The 17,398-nt window shown below is 36.7% G+C and overlaps 1 protein-coding gene across 5 annotated transcripts in view; it reads right to left on the reverse strand.

The window, feature by feature from the left end:
* Nucleotides 1-17,398, reverse strand: part of LOC120427440 (F-box/LRR-repeat protein 7-like) — a 98,201-nt gene that overhangs the window by 12,788 nt on the left and 68,015 nt on the right. The window contains exon 1 of one of the 5 annotated variants that reach the window (XM_039592299.2): nucleotides 10,912-11,115. The exons of the other annotated variants lie outside the window; for them this stretch is intronic. The gene's annotated coding sequence lies outside the window, so the exon portion shown is untranslated. Of the gene's footprint in view, nucleotides 1-10,911; nucleotides 11,116-17,398 lie in introns of those variants that run through there. 5 annotated transcript variants of the gene reach the window in all.

A 17,398-nucleotide genomic window follows, 5' to 3' on the forward strand; every position in this document is an offset into this window, starting at 1 on the left:
AACGAAAAAGTGACCAACCACCGGGGTTTGAGTGTATTAACTTTAGATACTGTCACTTTATTTTTTAACAGCTTTGAACCGTTTGTAGGAAGGAGTTACACAAGTATTAAAAAGTGATCATTCAATAACAGGTTCAAAGTATTGATATGAATCTGCCGAAAAATAAAAATTAATATTGAATTGGAAAATAATGTGACATTGAAATATAAGTGATAATTCTAACCACAATAATTGTATGGTTTTAAAGTGTAACAAAAAATTTATGCATAAAAGTAAACATAATGAGCGTAATTTTTTGTTTTTTTTTTTAACAAAAGATTATTTTTTTGAAAGGCCACACCCCCCCCCCCCCTCCCCTCCCCATGGCCTTTCATGGTTTTTTTTTCGGTCAGATTTCGGACCCCCTCCCCCCCCCCCTAAGGAGGCCACGTGGTTTATGCACGACCCCATTAACATTGAAAATCGGACCATTAATTGCTGAGATATCGACGTTAGAAAATGGTGGGTTATTTGGGTGTGACTTAGAAAACATAATTTTTTTTTGCTTTTTAAACCTTTGCATGGCAATATCTCAGCAACTAAAGGTTGTATCTTATAACTTAATGGTGGATCCGGACATCACTTTCATCGAAAACACCAATGTATCAGTCTAAATATCGCTTAACCGCAAATTCGATTATTTTGTCAAGTTCAAGTCCCTAAAAAATAGCGTTTTAGCACGAATGATAAATTAGCAGTTTGGTTCTCGGCATCGGCAGCCAAAACCTGTCTTTAGTGAGGGGGGGGGGGGGGGGAGAACAAGGGTAGTTTGGTTTTCCAGAAATATTTATTTAAAATACAATCACATTACATTTTTAGACTTCAGATCCATTCGTCGGGTCAGTGATTTAACAAATTTCCTCAATTTGCTCTCCCGCTTCACGAAAATGTGCGCCTGTTGGTTGTGTCTGCCCGCTGATAAGATATAACTGTGAAGATCCAGGAAGTTGCGAAGGCTATTCTTGACTCCTGCAGAATCCACCCAATACACGCGATAGTTTTTACGGCACGATCGAAGAGAACGTTGCACGATTTCGTCCATCAGTACCTTGCGGGTGCTTTCGCTGAACTCGACTCTGCCGCCCTTGTGAATGATGGTCACTTTAAGAATGCTTGGGTAGGCCATTGTTGATTTACTACGCGCACTGAATACCTTGTGTTGAAACTTGTAACTATTTATATGTTTGACCGTTGATACCTACAGGCAACATATGTACCTAGTGTTATGTAGGTAGTAATCTAGTGCGAGGCAGCTTTTATGGTACCTAGACGGTAACTGGATACCTCAAATGTCATTTTTCTTTGATCAAGCTCAAATTTGAAGGAATTTTTGAAACTACCATCAAAACAAGCAATAATTTCGTGTTATTTGCATGTGGACAATCTTGTTTTAGCTTAACTGTTCCGGCAATAGGCTCCATCTATTGAACACAAAGCACCATGCGCCTACAGGAAAATGTACTGGGAACTCATTTCGATGGAGGCGCATGGTAGTTTGAGTTCAATTGGTATACCGAAATCCGATCTAACAAAAAACACATGTTATAGAATCCTGGTAATGGACATTTACCACTTTCAAATCAGCAAACAAAGTTTTTTGTATCTGTAAGTGTATTCATCTATGTTTTTTAAGTGTCTTTATAACTTTCCACTAGAAGCCAAACTTATCACCCTTCAAAGAGCGACCGTGGCCGACTAGTTACGGGTGTTCGCTTTGTAAGCCAACCAGGGATGGTATATGGAATAATCATAAAAAATTTAATTTTGCTGGTGAACTTCCTTCACCCGCGAAAGAGAGAGTAGGCAAATCACGCAATAGAAAATCGCTCCCAAAATTCTCCAAGAATATCAATATGCTGATGTTTTTGTTGTGAATTTCCTTGTCAGCACTACTTAAACATATTTATTTCACTTTGTTTACACACATTGCCCTTCTACAAAATATGACAGGTATTTTTTCGTAATTTTTCCACATTACACTTGCAAGTGTAGTTGTGTAAAAGATGTTCCGCCGAATAATCAATGTTAAATATTTATTATCGCGGACTTTCTTTAATATAAAACAATGTACACTTGTTCCGTTGTACTTCAACTCTGCTCGTCCAAGGACGAGCTCACCTTTATTAAGTATTTCCATGTCGGTAGATCAACTACCTCCCTAGTATTATAATCGACTACCTATCGCCTTAACTTCATTTTATCTCCTAGATTTAGTCATTGCGTTTACCTGTTGGCGTACATAAGTTTTATTGTCTTATATCGCCAAACAGAGATGGTAAATATGGGAAAAAGGGCGTGTTGTGGTTCAGGCCACAACATCACTATCCCCCTCGGAAAAGGTTTTTCATTATCTAAGAGATCTTTTTTATCTTATCATTTAATGTTGTCAATAGTGCTACAATACTTTGAAACCTATTTATGTGACATTTATAGGTGTGTTGTCTGAATTTGTAGAGGTTTTGTTTTATGTAGATTGTTGTCATTTGTTTCATAAGTTTTCATGATGTTTTTGATTTTTTTCTGAAATACGGTATTGTTTTGTTTGGTACATATGTTTACAAAATTTACTTAAACTAATGTTAGTTGATGGAACCGATAACCCGCGGTTTACTCGGGATTAGTAGGATACAACAGTGATAATTCTTATGGCTAAATAATAATATTTTTATGTTTACTGATTTTGAATGGATTCGTTTCATATTTTTGTTTACTGTGCTATTATTAATTTTACTTTTAATTTAATATGTTTTTTTCTAGACAGCAAAAATAATGTTTTACAATTGAAAGACGCGAAAATTATGCTAGTTACATTGATTACATTTCCTAAAATTTGAAAGATTTCAATAAAATATATTTGAAATGTGAAATGTGCAGGATGACTGTAGGCGTTGAAAATGTGTGAATACACTTTGTGATGATGGTGCTGAAGATGTCTTGATGTTGTTGTTTTGGAACCGTTTCGATTATTATCGGTTTCGTTTTCGTGAATCTTTTGATGACGACCACGATCTCGACGACGATTAGATGAAGATGAAGATGAAGATGGCAAACAAATAGAATTGTTTGATTCTGAAGATTTGAACGTGGGGGTCTCCTTCCCCCTACAAAAATAAGTTTTGTCTTATGCAGATTTTACTTATTTACTTTGTATTTATTTTACTTAACTACAAATGTATTTTATAAAATTTCAAAACTATGTTTAGTGATAATCGAGATGTTTGTTTTTGTGTTTATATGTGTGTTTTAGTGTATGTATTTATTTTATAATTATGTTGTATGTTGAATTGTTTGTATAATGCATGTATTTTTGTAAATAATTATTTTTGAATTTTTTTTTGTAATTCAGTTGGTACATCTATAATGTTTATATTTTCATGGATAATAACTGATTTTTCCCTTTTTATACATTTTTGGCAACGTTATTTTTAAGGGATCTATATATTCATAAGTATCTACGAAATTGTTTGTTGTTCCTTTTTTAATATTATTATTCAAGTCATGTTTATTGAGTATAAAATCGCAATTTGAAATCTCCTTATTTTGTTATGAACTAACTTACAGTAAAATAAGTAAAATAAGAGAAATTGCTATAAAAAATACTTCAAACTAGTTATTATACTAAATGAAGTGAAATTATGATGTTTGTGTTATGACAGCAATTAGTAGACCTATTTGAAAAGATTTCCATGTATATTGTTCGTTTGAAAACATTTTTAACTTTAAGAATATTTCTTGTGTCTGATTTGAAAGTGGAAAATATGAATAAATCTTGTGTGATTTTTTTGATTAGTACATTACATTATTTTGCAGTGTTTTTATTGGAAATTAATTCAAAATATAATGGTTGTCTTTTTATGTTTTAAAATTAATATATGAAATTGATTTTTACAAACCAAATTAAATCAATCAAACTTAAATCATATTTACAATATCGATTGATTAAATTTGAAGTGTTAAAAGGTTGATTTCGATATCTATGATTGCTCGCCTGTTTTTTCGACATACTATGATTTTAAATTAGGAAAATATTTTGCTAGTTTTCGAATTATTTGTAATATTTGTATAATATATATAATAAATTGATTTACTTTTAGCTTTTTGCATTGCATTTTTCTTTGTTCAATCTGTTATATGTTCTGAACCATTTATTTTTATTTTTTACGAATAATTTGTTTTGAAAATGATTTTGTATTCAGCAAAAATATTTGCTTTGGTTCATTGATTTTGTATTTAGCAAAAATATTTGCTTTGGTTCATTGATTTTGTATTTAGCAAAAATATTTGCTTTGGTTCATTTTTGTGTACGCTGAATGCTTTTCTTAGATTTTTGTTAGATAGAATTTTTATTATACTTTCGCTGAACTTATATTTAAATCAGATGTATTCTCCGGAAAAATATACATGATTTAAAATGCTTTGTTCTTACGATCAAGGTAGAGTAAATCTTTAACATTCATTGATAATTGATATTGGCCAGCTATCAACATAGTTGATGGTTAAGATATGTCTATCATGATTGTGTGTGTGTGTTTTTTTTTGTTTATCAGTAAGAATACTGATTACTTAGATCATCTAAGTATTCTATAAATTGTTGGTAGAAGTGATCATTTTTATTTAAGAAAATATTTTTCTCGTTTTCAATGAAATAATTTTTAAATTTGTTTTGTTGGTAATCTAGTTTTTGACATTGTTTTTTTATCTTCATTTTTCATAATTTTAATTTGCTCATTATGTTTTTCGTTAAGCTCGAAAATTTTTGAATTATTTTTGATTTCCCCATAATTTTCATATTCTGCTGTTTTTTGATTTTTATGTAGAATTGGATTTTCAGTATTGTCACAAAGGTTTTCACTGATATTTGGATTGTTGAAATTTTCAGCTTGAATATACGAGATTTCATCATTTGAATTGTTTTTCGCTAAATAATTTTTATTTTTTGGCATACTGTTTTGCCAGTAATGATTATTCTTTGTGCTATAGTTGTGGCAATTATTTGTGTTATTATAACCATTGTTGCGAGAGTTGTTATTTTGAAAATTACCATTTGTCATATTATTATTATTGTTGTTATCGTAATTGTTTATAAAATAAGGTCTTTTGTTTTTAAAAATTGGAACGAAAGTTTTACCCTTATAATTAGGGTTAATTTTTGTATCTTTATAATGAATGTTTTCCCTTTTAGGAACAAAATATTTCCAATTATTTTTACCGTGAAAGTAATTCATGTTATTTTGTTGTCGGATTCTATAAATATTTTCTTGTTTTGCATCATTATTGTTATTGTGCAATGGATTAAAATTGTTACCCTTATACCTGGGATTGAAGTTTTGGGGACCTTTTTTCCCAGAATTTAAACATGGTTGAAAATGGTTTTTGAATTTAAAATATTGAACTCCGTTGTTTTGAGCTGTAGATTGTTCTAAATTTTCTGCTCTGTCAATTAATGGTAGAAATTTACCATACATTTTTTTGTCACATAAATTTAATTTTTCCAAAGTAATTTTGATTTCGTCTAAAGTAGACGCTTGGCCTAAAATAATAATTGTGTCGATGGACAACAAGTCTTTTATTTTCCATACAGCTTTACCCATGGCATGCTGATGGAATAATTCAAATTCGGAGCCACAATTGTTTTTTATTTTTGTCAGAATATAATTAAGTCTAGCAATGAAATCAGTTAAGGTTTCATTTTGCTTGATTGATGATGCATTCATTTCGTCTAATAATTCCAACATCAATTTTAAACTTGGTTTAAATCTATCTTGCAAAAAAGATTTAAGTTGGTCCCAAGTATCAATTTTTTCGTCTTTTAATTCATATTGTACATTTTCCGAAAGTTTACAGTATTTAATCACTGTAAGGAAATGTTTCTCATTTATATTTTTTGTTTTATAGATTTCGTGAAAAAGATCCACAATTTCTATAAAGGATTTTAATTTTTGCACCGAACCGTCAAATAGTTCGATGTGTTCAAATTTCAACCAATTTTCCATGTTTGTTAAAGTATTTTTTATTATATCTTACCAATCGTGTCCGTTTTTACTGCAGGGTTCCTGGCCGTTGATCCTTATGAAAATCACTACACTTCAGCTACATTTTTGACTTCTGACACCAAATGTTAAATATTTATTATCGCGGACTTTCTTTAATATAAAACAATGTACACTTGTTCCGTTGTACTTCAACTCTGCTCGTCCAAGGACGAGCTCACCTTTATTAAGTATTTCCATGTCGGTAGATCAACTACCTCCCTAGTATTATAATTGACTACCTATCGCCTTAACTTCATTTTATCTCCTAGATTTAGTCATTGCGTTTACCTGTTGGCGTACATAAGTTTTATTGTCTTATATCGCCAAACAGAGATGGTAAATATGGGAAAAAGGGCGTGTTGTGGTTCAGGCCACAACATCAAGATGATGATTTTGTTAGACTCCTTTTACCGATCTTTCGTGTGCGAGAGAGGAGAGCCAAGCTCCCTTCGGATTTTGTTTCTCTTGATGAACATCCAAAGATTTTCTTTTGATGATAATTATTTCATCGCTGAAGCGAACGATTCCCATCAGCTCCCAATGAGAAAGTTAAGAACACAGAAATTTGAAATAATGAATATGAAAGACAAATCATGTCGCTAGAGGTGGGGTTCGATCCCCCGTCCTTTGGATTGGTAAGCAAAAATGATAACTTCTAAACCATGGTGACTTGGTGAGCTTGGACTGGAGTTAGGAATACTGTTACAGAGGGCGAGTTGTGGCGCTATGACCACGGCAAATAGTGTCCAGGGCATTCGTGGACATACAATGTCCCATCCCAAAGGTTCCCGGAGTACCAAACCTTTTTAACGTGGTGCTCCCAACGAATAAATCAAATCCCAAACTCAACCCACTTCAACGAATCATGTATCTGCGATACAACTTTACGCAGTAGGCCTGGCCGCTTTAACGTCTATGATGTATTCCGATGCGCACTACAGATGTTAATAAATGACAAAATGAGTGCTAGGCGTAATCTAACCTAAGGCACTCTCCAGGATCCCTTCAAAAGATTGGCTACGCAAGGGCTTGATTAGATGATTAGATTTTAGAAGCCTAACTGTTCACCTTTCTTTTGAATCATGGTTCAGCCTAGCCGTTCAGGAGATATGATTTTATGAAAAATTAATATAATTTTTTGGCGAAAATCGTTAAATAACGCCATTTTATTGACCATCACCACAAAAAACGGGTCTTATTATTTGAGCTAAACCGGCGAACTTTTGATCCGGATCCTGCTCGTGTGACGTGGAATCGCTGAAATCCTACTATGTTTTAAAAAATATGTTGTAAATCCACTACCGAAGATCCGTTCTCCCCAGTCATCCCCAAGCAGGCATTGCATCCCGACATTCCAGGTACTTTCTCCCTTCGCTCTAAAGATGCTCGACCATCCATCGTGAGAGCGCGGTGCAAAGCAAAACATCAGCCCCCAAAGCATTCACTCAAACACAACAACGATTCCGCCGGAGCTGTTAATGACTCGGTATGTCAGTGTGGTCATAAAACTTCTAATTAAATTCAAATTATCTCCCCGAGGGACTTTATCTGGGTTTGTTGCCAGAGACCAAGGTTGATACCGATAGCCCAGTCCAGTCTCTCTCTCTCTCTGCCAACATCCTCCGTATCATAATGCTGGTTGATGCGCGCACACACAATTTGCAGATTTGCTCGCGCCGCACACTAAAGGGGAGTAAAAGGTCGTTTAAGCCAGTTATGGCCTACCGGCGGCGCGGCGCAGATCCCGGTGTGTGAGCGCGATGTAATAAATGATTACAAATTATGTTTTGAGTGAACGTCTTGTCCTGGCTTGACGAGCGCGCGCGCGCACTAAATGGAGTTTGTACAGTTGCAGTTTTTTTTTGTGATGGGGGAATCAATTACGGATCTCCGCGCGCCAAATGGCCACAACATTTGATACGCTACGCTCGGTGAGAGATGTTCTGAATTACGGTTCCACCTCAGCTAACTACCGAAGGGCGTTCCACCACTGCCCGTGAGCGCCTTACATCCCTTTTTAATCTGATAATATGTATATAAATGGTCGGAGGATATACAAATTACAGCGCCATTTGGGTTTGCCATGTTGTGCGCCTGATCCGCGCCTGTCGACAGTGGCGACCACCAGCCCCAGATTACAGCGGGACCTTCTCACGGTAGTAAATCAAGAGCAGGCAGCATCGATCGCTCATAAGACCTAGAAGCCGAGCCGAGGCTGACGGCGGTGATGGCCATCCATCAACTACCGGCAATTGTTTCGAGTCAGATTCCAGATTTTGAATATCTGATATTAATAATAATAATAAAAAAGCGTAGTGCGACGGCAAAAAAGTAGCACCCGGAGTAGTCGGTGGTTGTTTTCGTTCCGCAGCTATACGTTTCGAAAAGGCCCTCCGGCATTTGGGGGGGAAACATTCCACAGTCCAGAAGTTGCGCTCGTTCACCGGCGGTTGGGCTGATCTCCTGGTTCGATAAATCGCATAGAGACTGATATGAGTTAGGCCCCTTTTGCGTAAATGCAGAACTCGGCGGTTAAAGTGTGGTGGCTCATTGCAGTAGATTTATGTAAAATCTATAGATAATGGGCACCAAGTCTACGATACTGTGTGTGAATTAGTTATCAAAGGCCCGCGTGGAATGTGATCGACATTAGCTTTTTCAAATAGCGCTATGTTTTACGCTAAGCCTTGTATTAATGAAAATAACTTACAATTGAAGTTCTTCAATGAAAATGTTGGGTAACGAAATGGTTATTAAAAAACTAGATTTCAACTTCAAGCAAAATCATTAATATTTTGAAGGAAAAAGTTGCAAAATCTAACTTTTTTTTAAACTCTAAACGGGAGCACATTGATACTATTTCAATTTATTTTTCGATATGGTATGGATAGACTTGTCTCAAGATTTATAACGATGACGGTTTTCTGGAATAAACTACTAAAGTCTATTGGTTTTTTTCTGATAGTTTTTTTTCTCCTTAAACTCTAGAAAATTGCAAACGAATTAAAAAAATAAATATCTATTTAGAAAAATACTGATTTGAGCCAAACTGCACCATTAACTCAAAATTTGCACAAATTCCATGTACGATAGGGTTCCCAGAAAAATGACCCCCTATGCCACTAGTGGAGAACGGATTTTGGATTATTTTGTCATCTGTGCCAATTTTGACCGACTTGAACTTGAAATTGGTGAAAAAAGTTTTTCATGCAAAAATGACTTTTTCAAGTCTTCAATAAGTTTTTAGGACCGAATTTCACAGCCTTGGGATTAAAGTGTGCAAAATTGACCATTAGTAAGTTTTTTTATATTAGTAAAGTTGCGAATATAATTACAATGCTTGTATATGTAAATAAATTGGAGATTAAGTTAACAAAGTTGTGTTGTCATTCAAAACCAATTTCGCAGTATGAATTGGAAAATAATACAGTGTTACGGAATATAACTATGAATCTGAATATTGTTGAGTTCTGTTTCGATAGCAATTAAAACTTCTAGAACATTATTCTTAGTGTAAAACTGTTCAAAAAATTCAACAATGCAGTTCGTTTTCCAATTCGAATTAGTTTTCATTGCAAATTTTATTTCAAGTTTTTGCCCCTCCTGCTTTAAAATTTGCCCAAACAATGTTTGAACAAAAAAATATTGAAATTTATTTTTTCATTGAAAAATGGATTGTAGATTTGATTGTAGACAATTTAAAATTTTGGGACTACGATCAAATTTATGCCTAAATTATAAAAATAAGAATACTTTCAAAATTAGTTCCACATTTTCTAATTCTAGACATGTGCAACAATTTACATTTTATCCATGCGGGAAAGATGAGAGGATTGGCATTTTTTTTTATAAATCGGTCCCTTGAAAATAAGACAATTTACGCGGATTTAGCGCTATGTTTCCTTTATATCTTACACTCAACCCATGTTAGTTGGCCACTTTTTCGTTTGCCCATGAATTTGCAGCATCAGCTGGTTTTGCTTACATTTTGAACCACGTGGCGCGATTATTTTGACATAAGCGATCGCGTTTAGACAGCTTTGCACTAAGAAGAATTGAAAGAAACCCGGCTTCACTTTCTTTTTAATACGGGTGACATGTTCGATCTTCCGTGTTAAACATAAACAAGTTTTTGTAATTATATTTTATATTTTTTCAACCTTCTTCCGGTTTTTGAGGAACTTTTCACTCGTGAATTCTACTAGAAGGACACATGATTTTATCACCTTGTTCCTTTTTGCCTTGGATTACATGGGGTATTATTAGATTGTACGAAGCACGTGTCGCACGTCGATACGTAAACACGGTGGTAAACATTACATGTTACAACGAGCAAGGGTGGCAAAGTCACTGTCACAAGCACTGTAAACCACCGCGTGGGGGTCGCTCTCAAGTCAACAGTATTACCATAATTGGTGCAATTCGCGAGCAAAACGGGTAAACACTGAGGCTGCACGTGCTCGTGTGCATTTTGTTACACATGGGGTTACTTTTACATGATTTTACAGCACTCAGTAACATTTTTGCATGGTAATATTTACATGCGGGAATCTCCCGATACGGGAATCGAACCGACGCCCTCTGGACTGTTGATCTCATCGCACATTCCAACGCAGAGATGTATAATATTTAAGTAATTATAATCATATAGCATGTTTTATGTTTCTCCTCCATAAGCGCGGGGCCGAGAATTTATGTAGATGGCCGGCAAGTGATACCGTGGTGGGACCAGCCAGCAGCAAGCAACAGTTGACCGCCGCTGCTGCCGTCGCGGATGCAGATGTTGATGGATTGGAGAAACGACACACACGCACACATGCAAACGACGACACATACACACATACATTACGCCGCCGCCAGGCGTTGCCTGCAACAGAACAAACTTGCGTACGAATACGTTGTTTTGTTTGGTGATCCGATCTTGATCCCTGCCCTTCCAGCCGTCGGAGTGTCCGCGCGGCGGAAGGTAACCCGAACCACTTTTCGAAACGGTTCCCCCCGAGGAGATATATGAACGAGAAGATGATGATGAAAAAGCACAAATTGGTAGCCGTGTGACAGCGGCCAAGTCGTTGCAAAACATTCCGAGTGTGTTTATCGGCACCGTCGTGCTGTCTTGTCGCATGGTTGTTTACGGTTTTGGCCCATTTGATGGCATTTGACTATTTTTGGGCGATAAAAAGCAAACCAAATGTCCATGCATTGAGTCAATGAATCGTTCAAATCAAAAAAATGTTGAAAAGTATAACTTTTCCTAACAAGTGCAGAAAATTTCAACTTTTCAGCATCTATTTCAGTGCTGAAAAGTAGAACTTTTCAGCATTTGTTTTGAAAAGGGTTAGTATTCGATTCTGTTATTTTTGGTACAGAAAAGTAGGCTGTTTCGTCGTTCAAGAATTACTGGAAAAGTAAGTAGTTTCACGACGGAATAGAGGAAAAAATCGTGACGTCAGAAATGAACTCAACTCACTCAAAGTTCATTTTGTGAGTGACTTTATCACTTTGGCCAAGTTTGACAGCTACATTGTCCTCAGTTTTCTGTGGGAGAGAAAAGGAGGCGAATACTTTATGAAAACCATACCTGTCAAAATTCCTAGCCTCAAAATGTTGTCGCGAGTTGATTTTCTCCTCTATTGCAAAAAGATATTTTTCAGCAATTGTCAAAACACCACGTGTGACAACACAGCAGAACGGTGACTTTTCCGGGGAGCATAAACATCACAAAACGGTTGATGGATGAATTAAGCTCTCTTTGCACGTCGCTCGATTTCGCAGCTTTGTGGTCCCACTTTCTGTGCGTGGAAGATGGCGATGCTGGCTGCAGCATCCCGATCCCGGGCCTCATCAACGCCACCGCACATCAACGCCGGATGGTCATAATTTCTGTCCAAGTATTTGTGATAAGAATCTGGACGTAGTTGTTTGAGAGTTTTTTTGAGTTTTTTTTTTCGTGGGTTGCGTTATGTGAACAGGGTAGAACTGCCAATGGTTATGTGGTGGTTTGTGAATTTTTAAAGATTTGATTTTGAAAATAAGGTTTGATTCTTTTTAATTAAAATTTGTAACGAAAGTTAAAGTCATGAAGTTCAATCTGAAACCAAATTTTGGAGTATTCAAGATGTTGTGGACATTCAAATTGAGTTCAAGGTACCTTAACATGGTCCCAAAACAGAGTCAGGATGACTATCGTCGTCGGTACGGACCCCTTTTTTGCCGAGGAACTCACCTCGGTCGAATCCGTCCATTTATCTCACGTTGCGTTGATCCCTCGAAGAGATTCGTGAGTTTGGGCTGGTTTGTGGCAAGTGCAGTCGTGGTGTCCTCGTTATGATGGATTGTGCGAAAAGGAAATTACCGGGTAGTACGGAACTGGCTGCTGGTACCAACGGCCACGACGGTTTATGACAGTCTGCCTAATGACTTTCCATTGGCCGCCAACGGCATCTCCGTCGCAAGTGATGCTGCGCAGAGATTAGTCCTACAACTGCAGCAAAGAGTTGAAAGAATTTAGATGGCCTGGGGGCGAGCAATTGCTCGCAAAGTTAGGAGAGCCATAAAAAATAATTGCCGTGCAAAAGTTTGTTTTTTCACCGTTTTGGTTTCGGTTAGTGTGTTTCTAGTTCAATCGAGATCTAACGATGGCGGCCAGCTCGCCTGGCACACACCGTCATATTTCTCCGTCCAGAATGCTTGCAGCCAACAAGCCGCAAACATTGAAAGGCCGCGCGGGATGGAGATGTATGTTGAACGATAAATTCATTATTCGTTTGCATTTCCGAGTATTGCACAGTGGTGATCTAGGCAGGATTTAATACAATTATAGAATCTAAGAGAAAACTGAAGTTTAAATTTTATTTTTTGAATTACAAATTTCGATTTTCACTCCACAACATTTTACATAAAAAATATAGCATCTCTTCAAAATAACAAAAACAAAGTGATCGATTCTTCGGCCCTTTTTAACAAAATGTTAAGTTTTATTCAGCGTTCTGGCTGTAGCAGCAAAATAAAAAAGAAACCCTCCAATGTTTTTACATATTTGGAAAGATTATTGAGAATATTTTTGGAAAGATAATTTAGATATTTTAGAAGTCACCAAGACAATCGCTACAGTTTTGCCAGCTTATTTTTTTTACTTTTGCTCTTCTACACATTATCACAAATTGAAATACGAATCTTATGCTTCTCGAACTGAACGAATTGGTTGAAATGTGAGTTTTTGCCAGCCATTTCTTCGCGTGACAGGACAACGAAAGGAGCAGATTTATGAAAAAACTTTTCTCCCATTCATTGGCTTGCAGACCTTATTTGGTCAATATTTTTGGTTTTTAAGTAAAGAAATAGTAGTTTATGCAACAAGTTGCAAAAAGAAGATTTTTTCAGCACGTGTCGTACATTTATCCAACGAGGTTCACCGAGTTGGATAAATACGACAAGTGCTGAAAAATCAAGGTTTGCAACGAGTTCCATACAACTTTTTTTTGCATTTCTTAAAAACACCCATTGAGTGAAATTATATGTCGAATGTTCATGTATTTTGTCAATAAATCGTTTAGATCAAAAAAATGTTGAAAAGTATTACTTTTCAAAACTAGTGCTGAAAAGTTCAACTTTTCAACATCCATTTCAGTGCTGAAAAGTAGAACTTTTCAGCATTTGTTTTGAAATGTGTTTCTATTCGATTCCGTTATTTTTAGTAGATAAAAGTAGGCTGTTTCGTCACGCAAAAATGACAGGAAAAGTAGGAAGTTTCAAGACGGAATAGCAAGAATACATTTAAAGAACAATGCAATATTCAAATCATAATAATATGAAATTTTACATTTAAAAAATCGTATTGAAAATTGAAAAAAGTGACTTTTTGTTGTAGCTTCGCTAACAGTCGGTCAAGTGAAGCGATTTGAATATGTTTATTTGAATTTATTTTCAATGCCTTGAAATTATTTATTTAAAAAAAAAATCGTTAATGTTGTAAATTGTGTAGTTGACAGTAAGTAGATCAAGTTGAATAAAAAAAAAATCGATAGTCCCCAGTTTTTGCCGGGACCCGTGGTGTAGGGGTAAGCATGGTTGCCTCTCACCCAGTCGGCCTGGATTTGATCCCAGAAGGTCCCGGTGGCACATTTTGAGACGAGATTTGTCTGATCACGCCTTCCGTCGGATAGGGAAGTAAATGTTGGCCCCGGTCTAACCTAGAGGTTAGGTCGTTAGCTCAATCCAGGTGTAGGAGTCGTCTCCCTGGGTCCTCCTGCCTCGGTGGAGTCGCTGGTAGGCAGTTGGACTCACAATCCAAAGGTCGTCAGTTCGAATCCCGGGGTGGATGGAAGCTTAGGTGTAAAAAGAGGTTTGCAATTGCCTCAGACACCTGATTTTGAGTAGGAATCTAGCAATCGAGAACGCCAAGGCAATGCTGTAGAGCGAATAACTTATTTATTATTTATTTAGTTCCCAGCATTGAACACTGTTAAACTGTGCCCATCCTGGAGCCAACTGTGCCAGCAAGTGCATATTGCACACTATGAGCGACAAAATGAGTAATCTGTGGGCAAATCTCATAATTTGCAAGCAAATACTCTGCCGGGTCCATCGTTTGCGAGACTTTGTACGATTCTGATGCTTAGAGCTTGGCCGCGGCTTTATTGGCAAAGAGTTCGTGAATCTTGCGAGTGATTTGTTGAGCTGACTTTATTTGTGCGACTATGACACTGGGTGATTTAGAGATTTCAATTATGATTGAGATTTTCAGTTTGTGTAGTTTGTGTTGGCAAAGCGCGTACTAAAATAAGGCGGTTCGCGTATCATTATGGCCAGCAATCGATCAGTCTGGGAAAGTCCTCGGCGCGCAATGCAACAATTTGCCTAACCCAGGTCGAGCGACCTCAACAGCCCCGAGATGGAACCCAGTTTCCACGGGTGACCACGGCAGGGCAAGCAATATCCATAGTTGCGTGACAAAAATGAAGTTGAAAATATGCGCATAATTATCTGCTTCTCGCGCTCCCCGGGAGAAGTTACATAAATAGGCTTAAAACCTTAAGAGCCGGTTACTTTCGCGGCTTGCCCCAGCCATTCACACCGCCGCGAGTCGAGTCGAGTCGATTGGCAGAAATGTCCACACCATTACGTGGCCGGGGACAGAATTCCGATAAGAGACACCAAACTAGGCGACAATTCTGCCGCAATCACGGGGTGAGTTTGCTCCAGGTTCTCCAGATAGACGTGAGTTTCTCTTCGATGGCTTTCTGTTGGCAAAAAGGGGTACCCCTCCCTTAAACTGTGCGTAATCACAGCTTGTGCATAGCGAGTTGAGCGTCAACGGCAGCGACGTGCTTGGTGGAGAAATGGTGCACCAGAGACAATGGGATGATTTGTTATGTTTTATTTTCTTGAGTTTCGGTAATTGTAGAATATCACACCACATGTAATCTAAGAAAAATAATGATTCGTGTAATAATTTGTCCGCTCTAGAATTTCCGTGATTTTTTTTCCCAAAACTGGGCAGCGCTTGTCCGAGAGAATAGTGGTACAATTTACTGACACAGAGAACAAAGCTCGAGATGGACGAGAGAATAATTCCCTCGAGGTTCATCTGGAAAAAAAGTTCATCCTACGGGAATCAAACCAGAGACTTTTGACAGACTAACCCAATGACTTAACTGCCTCGGCCAATACAGCTTGGTGACCAAGGAGTAATCAGAAGCCAATATCTGACACTTGTTGGAGATTTAAAGTTTTAATTTACGAATGAACACATTTGTTTTGATAAATTGGAGCCTAACATTTCAAAAGGGCACATAACTTTTGTAAACAATAGTGTATCCCTTTCACTCAAATGACAGTTTACATAACGTGTGAAAGGGACACACTCTTGTTTAAAAAAGTTATGTGCCCTAATGAAATGGCAAGCAAGAATTTTGTGGGAACGATTTTCTCGAATCTGAATTGTGGGTACAGTAACTTCAGATATGTTGTTGTAGGTCAACTAAAAACAAAGCCAGGCAAATAATATCTATTATATTGATTTTTTTTATTATAGCATACGAACATTTAAACAGTTGCATTTTTATGTGTTTAATGTGAATGACAAATTTTATTCGGATCTACGATTTGAAAAATATTGAAAATCCGGCCAATTTGTTGCTGCTAAGGAAAGGCTAAACCGACCCATTTTTAGGAGCATAACATTAAACTCATAGTCGAAAACTGAACTGAAACCGTTTTTCGATTCAGCTAGAAATTGAGAAATTTAAAGCTCAAAAAAGCAAAATAAAAAAACAGTATTTTCGAGGTCGGGTATTTTTTTCTGGGAACCCTTATTTGAGACTAAGTTTTCACTGCACTCGGTTGCATTCGTTTGGATTTAGCGTTGCTATTAAATTTAATAAATATCTGGCCACCCTATCGCAAGTTATGGACAACCAAAAAAGAATCTATGCAGCGGTTAAACATGAAAATCGGACAAATTTATTACTTTTGGTACCGTCAGTAAGGGGGACATTGGGTCTGGGGGTGAGATTGGGTCAAAGTGATTTTTTTGCGGATTTTACCATTTCTCAGATTCTTCTCAATGAAACTGAATTCTTTTAAAAGGGTTGTGTAGGGAACATCTTAAGATGACTTCGCTGAAAAAAAAAAACTCGTTCCTAGAACAAATTCTGTTATTTTGGCAATAATATTTTTGTTGAAATATGTAGCTCCAAAACTACCCGAATGTTTTAAAATCTCCACTTCAAACATTGTAGCATGTCAATATGATTCCCTCGAACAAGAAACATTGTTGCATGACTTGTTCTACCATATCGTTGTATTTTAGCCTCATTTAACCCAATGTCACCCCATCTAAGGGGTGAGATTGGGTCAATTTTCAAACTATTGGCATTTAAGGTAGTATTCATCAAAATCCCCCATATTTTGGGAAAATTTTAGTGTATGTAGTTTATGAGTTTACATTTGCATATTTACCAAGTGTGCCTGTCTGTCTGCTTCAGAATATACATTTTCGAATGCCCAAAATTTAAGACATCTGATTGAAAGTAGACTGAGTTATGGCATTTACTTTTCTTTTCTTTGGCTGAAATATATTTTATTGAATTTTTCATTCAATAATTACATTAGATTTTCATAATAAGTAGTCAGCTATTTGATCTTCATCTCCAATTTACTTTTCGTAAATTTAACACCTACAGATTCGGTTCACTTGTCTAGGAAGTATCGCCTGCTAGTCCTAAACCAACATTCTTGCCCTGCCACAACTCTCTCACTGTTAGAGTTGGACGTGGTCGTGGCAAAAGGGAAAACAAAATTCGCAAATTCCAGCACGAATACCT

This window comes from Culex pipiens, chromosome 3, assembly GCF_016801865.2.
Source record: "Culex pipiens pallens isolate TS chromosome 3, TS_CPP_V2, whole genome shotgun sequence".
Taxonomy (NCBI): domain Eukaryota; kingdom Metazoa; phylum Arthropoda; class Insecta; order Diptera; family Culicidae; genus Culex; species Culex pipiens.